The sequence below is a fragment of the Strix uralensis genome, chromosome 3 (genome assembly GCF_047716275.1).
Source record: "Strix uralensis isolate ZFMK-TIS-50842 chromosome 3, bStrUra1, whole genome shotgun sequence".
Lineage (NCBI taxonomy): Eukaryota > Metazoa > Chordata > Aves > Strigiformes > Strigidae > Strix > Strix uralensis.
In genome coordinates, this window is record NC_133974.1 from 68,238,759 (window position 1) to 68,250,828 (window position 12,070).

General features: G+C 41.2%; 1 protein-coding gene across 12 annotated transcripts in view; it reads right to left on the reverse strand.

The window, feature by feature from the left end:
* Positions 1–12,070, reverse strand: part of HIVEP2 (HIVEP zinc finger 2) — a 142,859-nt gene that overhangs the window by 105,064 nt on the left and 25,725 nt on the right. For 10 of the 12 annotated variants that reach the window (XM_074862710.1, XM_074862713.1, XM_074862700.1 and 7 more), the window contains one exon: positions 898–1,003. The exons of 1 other annotated variant lie outside the window; for it this stretch is intronic. The gene's annotated coding sequence lies outside the window, so the exon portion shown is untranslated. Of the gene's footprint in view, positions 1–897; positions 1,004–1,982; positions 2,168–12,070 lie in introns of all 12 variants that reach the window. One more of the 12 variants, XM_074862706.1, reaches the window with a different exon arrangement.

Genomic DNA, 12,070 nt, shown 5'->3' on the forward strand with positions numbered 1-12,070 from the left:
TGCATTGGGGCCATAAATCAGATGAAGATGCTCCATGCATCAGCTATGTGGTGTGCTACGAACTGCTTCAGAACATAAAACAATGATGTAACCACTCTCATAATACCAGTTTGCTCATGGTTTTACAGGACCTGAGTGTGTATTAACAATTTCAAGCCAGAACAGTAGAAAAGAAAAACATGCCAGCTGTGAGTGACCTTACATTTTTAGCCTCACAGGCCACAAATTAAATAGCCTTCCTTCACTAGATGTTGGTCTCAGTCTCCAATTCCTTACACAGGGTGAGGAAAAAAGGCTCAATATATAGACTTAATTCCTATTGAAATCTTGGTCAAAGAGGGTGGGTGATGTAAAGCTAAACATCAAGGGAATAACTGCCATCATCTGGCTGAGTTTGGTAAAATGGAGTTAATTTACACTTCTCTAGGGGTTCACTGGTGTGTGAAATTAATCTAATTTAGATTGACCAGAAATTGAAAATGGAATGAAAGAGAAAAGCAATTAAAGACCTTTCCTAAATGCAAAAATAGTACTGTTTTACGAGCAGCAATACAGTTAAAGTACAGAACTCTTCACGCTACTGCTACGACCCCCTCCTTCTTGAGGAAGATAATGTGTATCTACATATCATCACCGTACCAGTATAACTTCATCAAAAGGAAACATGGTTAGAATGTTTCTACCAGTATCTGTACAAAAATACATTTTCAAGTTAAGCAGTTCACTATTCTGCATACAGACCAGGCCTAGCAGACAAACATCTGCTAAAATGGCTCAGTGTAAATGATTGCACATGTGGCTTAACATTTACTTCAGTGACTTTTAGCACCTTCATGTTATTGTTTCTGCGTTGTTCCAACAAGCAACGGTTAATGTAGGATGCAGACGTTCACATACCGTATACTTATGAATAACTGGTTCCCAGAGATGTGGCAGTGATAACATTGTCATTGTATGATTCAAAGTAGCTCGCTGTAGATCACATATCGGAAGAGGGTCCCACCTGAAAACATAACAAATCCAGATACTAAGTTCATCACATTCAGAGGTTTACATCAAGCTCTGCTAGTACATTTGTGTGTTTTCACATATTCCTCCTCTGCACTAACAGGGTCTGTGCTCTTCCCAGGCTTACAGAAAATATTTTGCTGTTCACAATAGCAAGCAAAAGTGTCCAGTTGTAGCCAAACTGTTTTGGTGCCCAGCTCCAAACCAGATTTCAGGCATGCTATCAAAGCAATGAAAAATAGTTTTCAATGTTAATGCAGAAGCTGTAACTGTCTGGTGGACAGATACAGAATTTCAGATTTCCCATTGGGTAGGTCCTTGACAAGCACTTAATTCCTTTCACTACTGCATTGTCAGTTTAGCGCTACTTTTTTTTTTTTTTTTCATTTTGAAACATTGAAAATCCCTGGTTTAGAAGAAGACACAACATTGGAGCTCCCTCGTGAACTATTCTCTTGACATAAAGGGGTCTTAAGAAAGCATTTCTTCCCTATCGGTGACTACAATCACCTTATTTATAATTACTCAATCATTTTAAATCACTGGATAGACAAGTCTGTTTTTAAATATTTTGATATATATTGTAGGTAACCACTGAAGATATAGCAAATGAACATTGTACTAGCATCACTGTCTCCAATGGCAAGACACATGGCAGCAAACAAAAAAACTTTCAATTTAAGACCTGAACGTTTTTTCATACTAAAACTAATGGTAATATCACAACTGATTGAAACAAACGTAGGTTCAGGCAACCTAAAAGTCTACCGCATTAAATAAAGAAAACTCTCTTGGACTGTGAATCCCCGTAAATAAGTGTTTGAAACAACAATTAAGAAACTCTTGCTTATTAATTGTATTGACTCATCCTCCGATGCATGAGGATGTAGATAAAGCTATAAACAGAGTTATTGATACAAAAGGCAAATTAATTGCGTTCTCTTTATTCTGAAAATGTGAATAATACAACTTACAGGCTATTCAGAAATATACCCAGACACACGCACGTACAGACAGACCCACAGCAATGAGAAGTCACATCAGAGATAAAGCTGGGGTCATATCTTTTTAAATCAAATCTCCCCAGACAGAAGCCAATCTTCCTCCTGCTCTACAAGCTGCATCTCATCCTAGGGTAAGAGGTTTTCAGGAGGAAAGCCTGGTAAATAACAAAGAATTTAAAGAAATTATGTTTTTAGATTTTAGCCACAGTTTACATTTTTTAAATTACTCTAATGCTTCCTTGACTCTTCATACCTCCAAAGTGGCTTGGCTCTTGCCCTTATTACACTTCATTGGCCAGCCACAACATCACGCAGTTAACTAGCACCATGGACATCTTCATTTGCTGCCACCTAAGCAAGTCAGTGTCTCCTGTACTCTGTATTTGGTCTTCAATAACAAGCATAAAACAGTGTAAATATTAAGTTACGAAGAACATACTCCATGGTCCAAAACCAAACAAAAAATTATTGTTAAAGGGCGCACCTCCCATAAGTACGATACTAATACGTAATATCTAATGTTTGACTGCTCTGAAACAGTATAAATACAAGTTCACAAACAGAATCTGCACAGAGTAGTGGACATGTATGTTTCAGTATACATATACTTAAATGCCAGACACCCAGTTGGGTTACTGAGCCACAGCATGGGATCCAGCAGTAGCAAGCAGGACGGCAGAGCAGTGACTGCTAACAGCACCCAGAGGCAGCCCCGGCTGGCGGAAGGCATGGTGGTGCACCATGCCCCATCGCCGGGATTTCAGCAGCACTCCCCTTCACCTGGGAGAGCCCCGTCCCTCCCGGCAGGCAGGCAGGCAGGCAGCACCTCTAGCTCTGTGCTGGGGCTGGGGGGGTTCCTACACTGCCCAACCGCCGTACGCTGGCCGGGGCTGAGGCTCCCTCTCACTCTCTCACCTGCCTCCACTCCGTGATCCCAGCCCAGCCTTTCCCTCACAGACATCGCCAGCTGCTCAAGCAACAGGCGGCTCACTGGGAAACCCATGGAGGCCTGACACCTGCGAATCCAGCTTGGGGCTGCCGGTAAATCAGCGCCCACGTTGGCCAACACAAGGAAGAGTCAGCAAAGGCACCCTGGCAAGGCTGCACCGCCGGTCAGGCTGGGGACCCGGTGAGAGCCGAATCGGCTGGCTGTGGGCACCCGCAGTACGGCTAAACGCCACAAAACTGGCAACACTTTTGACCTAACAAACAGAGCGCAAAGGTGTGAAAACCACTCACCTGCCCGGAGAGTTCTGCCAGAAAGCACATGCAGAGGGCTCACCAGTCCCTCATTTTCAGAAATGCCAACAGATGACCAGGTATCTGCATTCCCAGATACACACAGGTACAAAAGAAAACATTATCTAGATTTCATGGAGAGCTTTAACTTCCAAAGTACACTTAGAATTTTTAAGGAACATACATCCTCAATTCTTCACATCCAGGCTTGATGTTATAAAAGTTTCCTTTAAACCAGATATTTTTCTGAGTGTTAGACAGATCCATTCTGTTGAACTGCTTAAATTTTGCTTCCTAATAACTCTGACTTACCTACAAAAGCAATTCCTTCTCAACCCATTGAAGGCTTAAAAAGAATCTTCCCTCCCAGAGAAATTATTTGTAGCATCCTCCCCACAAAAGGACGCTGCTAAACATGGCCAGCTGTCTCCAACAGGAAAATACAGTAAGACATACAACTCATTCTTTTTCTGCTTGCAGATTTCTTTGGAGACATTTAATCAATCTGTCCCTAACAACTGAACCTAACCATTTACCTTGCATCACTTCATTTACCTTTTAAAAAACTATGAGAACTTTTCAGGGGAATAATTTATTTAAACATTTCTCCTTCCTTTTTTCTTGCTGGCTGTTAATGGTACTCTTGGAAAATGAATACTCTAAAACAGAAGTCCTAAATCACCACATCAATCAAAAAGAATGACCACAAAGTAGCTACATCATGAACAGAAATATATCACAACACATGGAACAAAGTGAAATGCAGTCCTTCATCTGCAGTGAATCAGTTCAAACCTAATCCAGGTTGGTAGCCATCACCAGCTACCATTGCCTTCCTGCTGTTCAGTGTCCTGTAAGAAATGAGTTTGTAATTCTCCATTTGATTCCCTTTCTCTCAGACTCCTTCTTCTTTAGCCCAGTCAAAGCCATGGTACAGATTTTCAAGGCCACAAGTCATGTCCCATTTTCAGTGCTTACTGCCTCTCTGCTCACAGTTGAGATGGGGAGATCCTGGAGGTCAAAACAAACCACTTCTGGCAGAGCAGGAGGGCCTAAGGAGCAGCTGCTAAGAGTCGACCGAACTACTTGTGAACCTGACAACTTCCAAGATCTTTCACAAAGATCTTTCTGGCAGAGACTTCCTAGTGCCTTTCCTTTGGTGAGAAAGAAATATCAATGACCCAAAAACACACTTAGAAATAGCAAGTCCTAGAAGAGAAGACCCTCTTTAAGGCAAAGACAAATTCTTTCTAGGTGAAGCAGAAGCATGGAAGCCGTTGAGAAATCTGAAAATGGAAATTATATGGGAGGTATTTAAGTATGTGGTTCCGGCAATTATGGAAATAGCTAGTGTTGACAGGAATACACTGGGGACCCAGCACTCAAAATCTTGGTGGGAGAAAGATTGGAAACTAAACATACAAATCAATATAGTCTCTACAGAAAGAGAGAATTGTAAGAAAATACACACAGTTCGTGACCAAACTGTATTTTCTACGGCTAGACAGTGGTAATCTCCAGTGCCATCAATTAAGACCTTCATTTTCACAAGCAATGTTGTAAGGAAATGCAAACATTGGGCATAATTAGAAAAATTAATGGAAGCTGAAATGTAATTTTCGCTGCCAGCTTACTTTCACGTAACTGTGCCATCACTTCTCAAAACTGAGCCTATCAGTCTTAAAACAATCCTAAAACCGTATTTATACATATTAAACTACAGATAATTTACTCTCTCACCCCAAATAACTCCTTTCTTACAACAAAGTACAGCATTGAAGAAGCAAATATGCAGGCTTTTGCATTATAAATGTTCACATCAACAGAGCTGAAGAGGCCTTACAAACACAGGTATTTAGAAAGTGCCTGTAGAACACTGCTGTGCTCTAGGACTTAACAGTATTTTGGCAATTCTTTCTCCACCTTCAATAAACACTATTTGCTCATTTGAAAATGAACAAGGTTTTACAAAATTGACAAAGGATCTAAACCAAATGTTTAGCTTGATTAGATACAGCCATTGAATTGTTTAGGAAAATCAGGTCTAAATATTAAGCTTAAAAAACTCCCCAAGTACATACAATTTATTATGAATTTAAAAAAACACTATAGCTTCTAATTTCAAAAAGATATGCCTGTGAATAACCGTTCAGAAATATGTATTTTTAAATGAAAGAAAAAAATGTAATGAATGATCTGAAAAAACTTTCCTCTCCTTTCCTCCCAATAAATTTAAGGAATTAAGAAAAAAAATTACAGTCTCAAGTCTTACTTTCCTGGCATTTCTCTTTGTTTCAGAACTTCACCATTATTTTACTAACAATGAGAAAGCTGGTATCTAGTTCTCTCTGACATCAGAAGCTACTTTACAGACACAACAGCACTAGTACACTTTACTATGCAATACAAAAAATGGATGGATGAATCAACTGCCTGTAAAATATGTCAGACTGACATCCACCCAGACTGAAGCCCTCTTCTCCATACATAACAAGCACAGCGCACAACCATGATACAAGCTTCTCCTCAAACTATGTGTCCCCATACACTCCAGCTATACTCTGGAAGGAACAAGAGCAGTAGTTTCTCAGTAACCAAGAATTACGTTGCTGACAATGGCAATTCAGTTCTGTGCTTGTAATGTCCGAACACAAATAAGCCGCATCAACAAGCGGGAGGGGAAGTGGGAAGAGAATATGAGAAAGAAAATACAGCTGCAAACAGGGGATAAACTGCAGCAGGAGGTTCCACAGTGATCCACACCGATCTGCTGTCTGACAGCATCAGGGGACTTAGAAACAGCAGATCAGAGGCAATCTCTGGCACAAAGCTACACAAAAGGAGTGAGGGACATACCAGAGCTGTACAAAAAATAATGCATGAAACCCCAGACAAACAATATTTTTTTTTTACTTTGATAACCTGCACAGAGGGCATTTAAAATCAAAAAATACTCATCAGATTGTCTCTGGCATGATATACTCCACCAGCACTACTCAATTAATCAAGTGTATTGTTATTTTCCACACTATAGCTTGCCTTGACCTTTCTCTTTTTTTTTTTGACTAATTTTTTTTTTTTTTAATTCTGCCCCTCATTTTCATGAATGTTAGTGATCACAAAATATATTGAGAGTGACAGACAGTAAACATTACTGGAGGCTGTTGCATTTGGACTGCGATGTGGATGACCACTTGGAGGCTGACATACAAGCTCAGAGTTAGAAGGTCACTCGAATACCCATCCCTCCAAAGATCAACACTTTTGAAAAACAACCTCCAAAATCATCTAACACCAAGAGTATGTCACAGTAATTTCTATTTCTATTCCAGTCACAGTAATGAAACTTTCATTTCAAAGAATAAAAGTGACAGTAGATGCTAGAGCTATGAAAGCATGAGAAAAAACACCCCGTTCCCTAACATCACAAGTACAGGTGAGAGACACACAGAAAAAGACAGGCGGAGAGTCAGTCTAAAAAAGCACAAAGAGATTTGATCACTAATCAGAGACAGAAACCCATCTGAGAGTCACAACTGTCTCTGCAGGCTCTGAAAGTCAGAATTAAATTGACTTAGTACTATAGCCAAAATGAATTTAATTAGCTGACATTAAGCAGGATAAGTTTGTGGTACCATGTTGCTCTGACAGGCTGTCTCCAGAAGGGTAAGTGGAAGGTAAAATCTTATTTTTCAGGATGAGATTATGGCCATGCACTGAGACAGAAGGTAACAGCGCGTCTGCTGAGGGCAGCTTAAAATTGGTGCTGGACATTTCATCTTGCACTATAAAAGGATGGTATGTGATAGATGAGCCAGAAGTGCGAGTTTCAGATTCTGCACATTTATTCGTATGGCTGTGCAGCTTCATCTCTTTCTGGTGTTGCTACTTATGTGAAGAAAGGAGATGCAGTACAACCTCTGCCAGGAGTTTTTTTCTCCAGCTTCTCTCAGTCAGGGCCATCCCCTGGAGTAATTGCAATACCCGAGGTGCAATTTCTTTATTTTTGTTTGTATGAGAGCATGTTGGTCCTTAGTTGGAAAAATGAGGTCTGTGCAGGAGGCAGCTTCTGTGCTAACCTGGCGGGCAGCCAGATCTACCGGCTGCTGTGCACCTATCATCTGTTTTATGGGGTCACCCACAGCATCCCTGCTCTGCTCCCAGCATCTACCAAGACTTCTGCCTTCTTGTCTACCTGGCAAGCAACACACACATCATGGTGCAGCCTGCAAGGAGAGCAGCACTGACTGACAGGGAATAAAGTAGACAGGAACTATGGCCGTAATCTAGAGGCTGATAGTGACAACTGAAGAATCGATGGTAAAATGCACAGGAAATCCAAATCAAGTGTTTCCCTGAGGATGACTTGGAGGAAATGGAATAACACATTTCAAAGCTAGAGTCCCATGCATGTGAGACTTAACAAGCATTGCCTTCTCATGTCTCCTTCTATTTAATGATAAATTTAGTTCTGGGGAACGGCATCGCACTGTCAGTGCTAGAAATTCTGCTTACTTGCAAAGCAGGCGCATGCATCCCAGGGCATGACCAGGGAAGCTATTGCTCACATCACTTATATTAATGTCTCAGATCTGCCACACCAGAACCAAGCCAGATTTACCAGGATTTGGCCATCCTATTAGCAAATCATTAGACAGGTGTTCCTCTATCACATGACACAACTGCACAGCAATATAAGCTCTCAATTTAGGCTGGCAGTGCCCTTCTTCCTCCCCCGACTCCTCTCACCAGGACCCTATAGAGGCTGCGTGACCTTGTGTAGCAGTTCACAGATTTTTAAGAGCAAGAACAACACACCGCATTCCCTTCTCTAGCACCACATTAATCACTACTTTAATGACTTCTACTGATAAACCACCCTCCATACCTAACCGTCCTCCCCAGCGGCTGTATCTAGAGCAATAAATTAAACATGCTCTTTCCCATACCCTGCCAGTGTGTAATCCACTAGGCAGAGACAAAGCCACTGAGAACATCAGCTGGCAGTTAGGGGTGAAAAACAGCAGGGAACAAGAGACCCCAGTTTCACTAGCCATTTGATGGGTGACCTTGAATCTCTCAGTCTATGTTTTCTCATAGTTATAGAGAATAATGGTATTTCTTTTCAGCTATACTGAGAACCACAGATACAAGACACTACTTATTACTGGTATGTATCTACACCACCTATTACAATACATAGCTACAGACAAGAACTGCCTTCAACTAAACAAACATAGCTACAAACTGAGAACATATGATTTTGTAGTATTAATTCTTAATTATTTCACTCTCTTCCAGGAAACTCAAGTCCACAGCTGAGCACAAATAAAGACACAAGATCTTTATGATAAGAAAAGCAAAACAATGGCCTGACATGACCTAACGAAAGCACAGGATACTACCCCCCCAGGGTAGAAATCTCCTTATTCCAAAACTTCCTTCCAAGTGCTCTGAATACGTTTCTAGACAAAGAAACAAGAAATTCACTTTTGCAAGGCAGTAACACTTTTAAAAATAGCAGCATCTGACATTATTCCATAAATCTTCCCTGAAATCAACATGCTTTATGTCAGATGGGACCTTTAAACTTCATAATAAAATAAATTCAGGTTTGAATCGCAACACAAAGATACGTGTCATAAACTTTAAATATGTCAGAAGCTTCACTGGAACAAGGTCTGTTGAAGGTTTAACATGGAGCTAAAGGCTCACACAGTATCACAAGATTGACCTCTGTGCTGCTAAGCGATGTACGGAGCTGGGAGTGCTACCAGCTCATAGGACTTGAGAAACAGACTGAGCTCTTCGCTGCCACAGACTTCATATCTGACCACGGAGGGCATCTCACAATCTGTCTCTGTCTTTGATCCCTGTGATGACATTTCTTTCCTCTCTTCATCTATCAGATACTTACATCGTAAATTCAGTGTGTCTGAGGACGCAAAGAAGCCTACATCTTCATAGAAGCTTTTAGATGTTACCACAGGGAAAATAATAGTCACCGTAATAAAAAAATCACTTATATCACACAATTCCAACATTTTACCATTTTGACACAGCTTCCTTTCTGGAAAATATTCTCAAAGGAATAAATTCTGCCTTCCTACCAAGATCTCTTTTGTAGCCTTGTTTCCTATGTAAAAAAAACCTGCAATCACACACTGTGTATAATGTCACGCCTGTGTCTGTCGGGCGTCCCCCAATAAACTTCTTTGAAGACATGTAACAAAGAGGTAGCAATATCAGAACTGCTCAGTCACCAGAAGCTCCTTCTGATTCCAACTTGTGCTCAAAGAGACAAGAGAGAGACAGTCAGCATCCGCATTAAGGGAAAAATCTTCCATGTTGAGTCATAAGACAGTGCAGAATCCACAGATAAAATAGATGCACTGAGATGCAAAACCATGCTGAAAGATGAAGTTCACAACTATAGGTGCACGCATATGGCTAAATAAAAGTGAGAAAGGAAAGAAGTTTGAGCCCTGCAGCACACTGCTCGATAGTTTGTGTTCTGTGTGGTTTTGGACCACTCCAACCACCTCCTCACAAGACAAGTCTGACATGAGAAGACGGTGCGGATGTGACCTAGCCAGTGCGACGTGGCCATCAGTTCGAGGGCCAGTCCTTTGCCTCCTTGTACACAGCAGGCAAACACAGCCAGGGCCTGCATCCAAAAGACAGGCACTTACAGGAAGCTGGGGTTCATGATTTCTGCTGCATAGCGAAAAAATGGAGGCATTTTCTAGTGCATCTGGTGGGTGCAGTACTGAAGGCACAGAAAACCAGAGGGAGTGGGAAGGTTCTCAAACACATGTGCGTACTGTTGCCTCAGAGCAATGCCTTGCCGACCTTCTGTCCCACCACTCTTCCATCTTTGACCTTAAATTTGAATCTCAGTGCTGTAAGTCAAGATGTATAAAAGCACCGACTGGGCAATATCCCTGCTAGAGCTGTTTCTGGAGCTTTGCTGCCCAGCACACAGCTCCTTCAGACTGAGCGTGCCCAGCCCTCCCCACGGCCCCCTGCCTCCCACCACGTCCTTCCACACTGGGCACTCCCAAATAGTCTCTTCTGAGTCTCATATTATTGCCACAAAAATCTACTACTGCAGACATTGGTTTGCTTCCTACACATCCTGTACACAGTACTCGTTATACATTTAAAAACAGTAACCCAAGCATACTTCCAAATTCTAGAGCCTTTATATTCAGGGGACAAATCAATAAACAGCACATACAGCTTATTTTGTAGAAATATGTATCACCCAGAAAGAGTTGTGAAAATGCTGGCTGCTTTACAGTTCTTTACCCACAAATGTTCAAGCCTGAAATTCAGTAACAGCAAGGTCTGTGACATCTCTAGGCTTCTTTGAAAGTATGAGGTAAATACTGGACAACATACTACTGTACCAGAACTCCACACCTATATTAACTATATCTTCCTTTTAGTGGTCTGCCTTAAGTCCTTTTCATCTGCTGTTTCCACCAATGATTTATCCTGAGACCTTCCTCCCACATTCCAGCAGCATCGCAACACGGGTTTTACCAACTGCTTGTCTAAAACTGAACTACTCTTATTTAATGTCCTGATAAACAGAAGAAAACAGTGTTGCCCTCTGATCCAAGCATTTAAATTCAGGAGCTAGCTATTCCCTCGCTGAAGTTTGAAATCTGTCAGTTGTTCTCTGCGGGATTATCCCTAGCCCAAATCTTGTCCTCAAAATCTTTCTATATGCAGAGAAACCTTCCATATCAGGACTTTCCTCTGAGTGATTCACCTCCATTACCTAATCCCATAAATAGACATCCACAAAACTGGGCATCTGTGAATGGACATCAATGGAATCCTCTTGGACCACACACTAATCTGTTAAGCAGTGGCTCCTGTCAAACACTCCCACACCAGGGACCTTCAGTTTTGAAGGGGATGGATTCAAATGAATCTTTGGAAACACTAAACTGTTGAAGAGAGACTGAGGTAAGAGTCTAGGATTTAGGTAAAGGAAGCAGAAGCCCTGTTAAAATGAGCTGTTTAGCAGATAATTAATCACATGTAGTGAATGCTTCTGTGTTCTTCATACTGGGGAACAACTGAACAAGACTGGTCAACTGCTAACAGATGCTGCTCTAATACTGAGCATGAATCCTTACAGGGGATTGACAAGGAATATACACAGGTGTTAGCACTGAACCTCCCATGAAGAGAGGTCTATGGCCTAGCTATCCAACCATCGTGAGATGGACAGTTTGAGTTTGTGATCCATATCTCACTAGGGAAAGGCTACAAAGCTCCTATCACCTGAGTGTCTCCCATGGAGTTTTACAGGGAAGACGCAGTACAGTATTTGAAAAATCCTGAGGCCCTCAATGAAAAGCTACTGCTTTGAAAACAGTGGGAGAAAAGCTGCAAAGCTGTAACAGATGTAAATACACACACACACACACACCCCTGAGTACTCATTACAGTTGCAAAGAAAACCTTGCAAATCTAAGCTGATAGAATATCGTCTCTCTAGTTCTGTCAGAACTGGCTGTTTTACCAAAATGTAACAACTAAACTAAACGGTACAGATGAACTTCACTGCTGCCCTGTGGAAAAGCAGTGTATCTGCCAAGAAATATGCTTATGCTGCTGCCACTGCAACACAGAAAAGTGGGATCAGAAGCAGGTGAATTATAACCAGCAGCACTGCAATTATAATCTTATTTTGCTGTAAAAATTTTTAAAAAATGCTATATTTAGTTACACACCACTTATTTGTGTCACAAATTATATTAAAACACATATAGACATTGATGATACTTCAAATATACGAT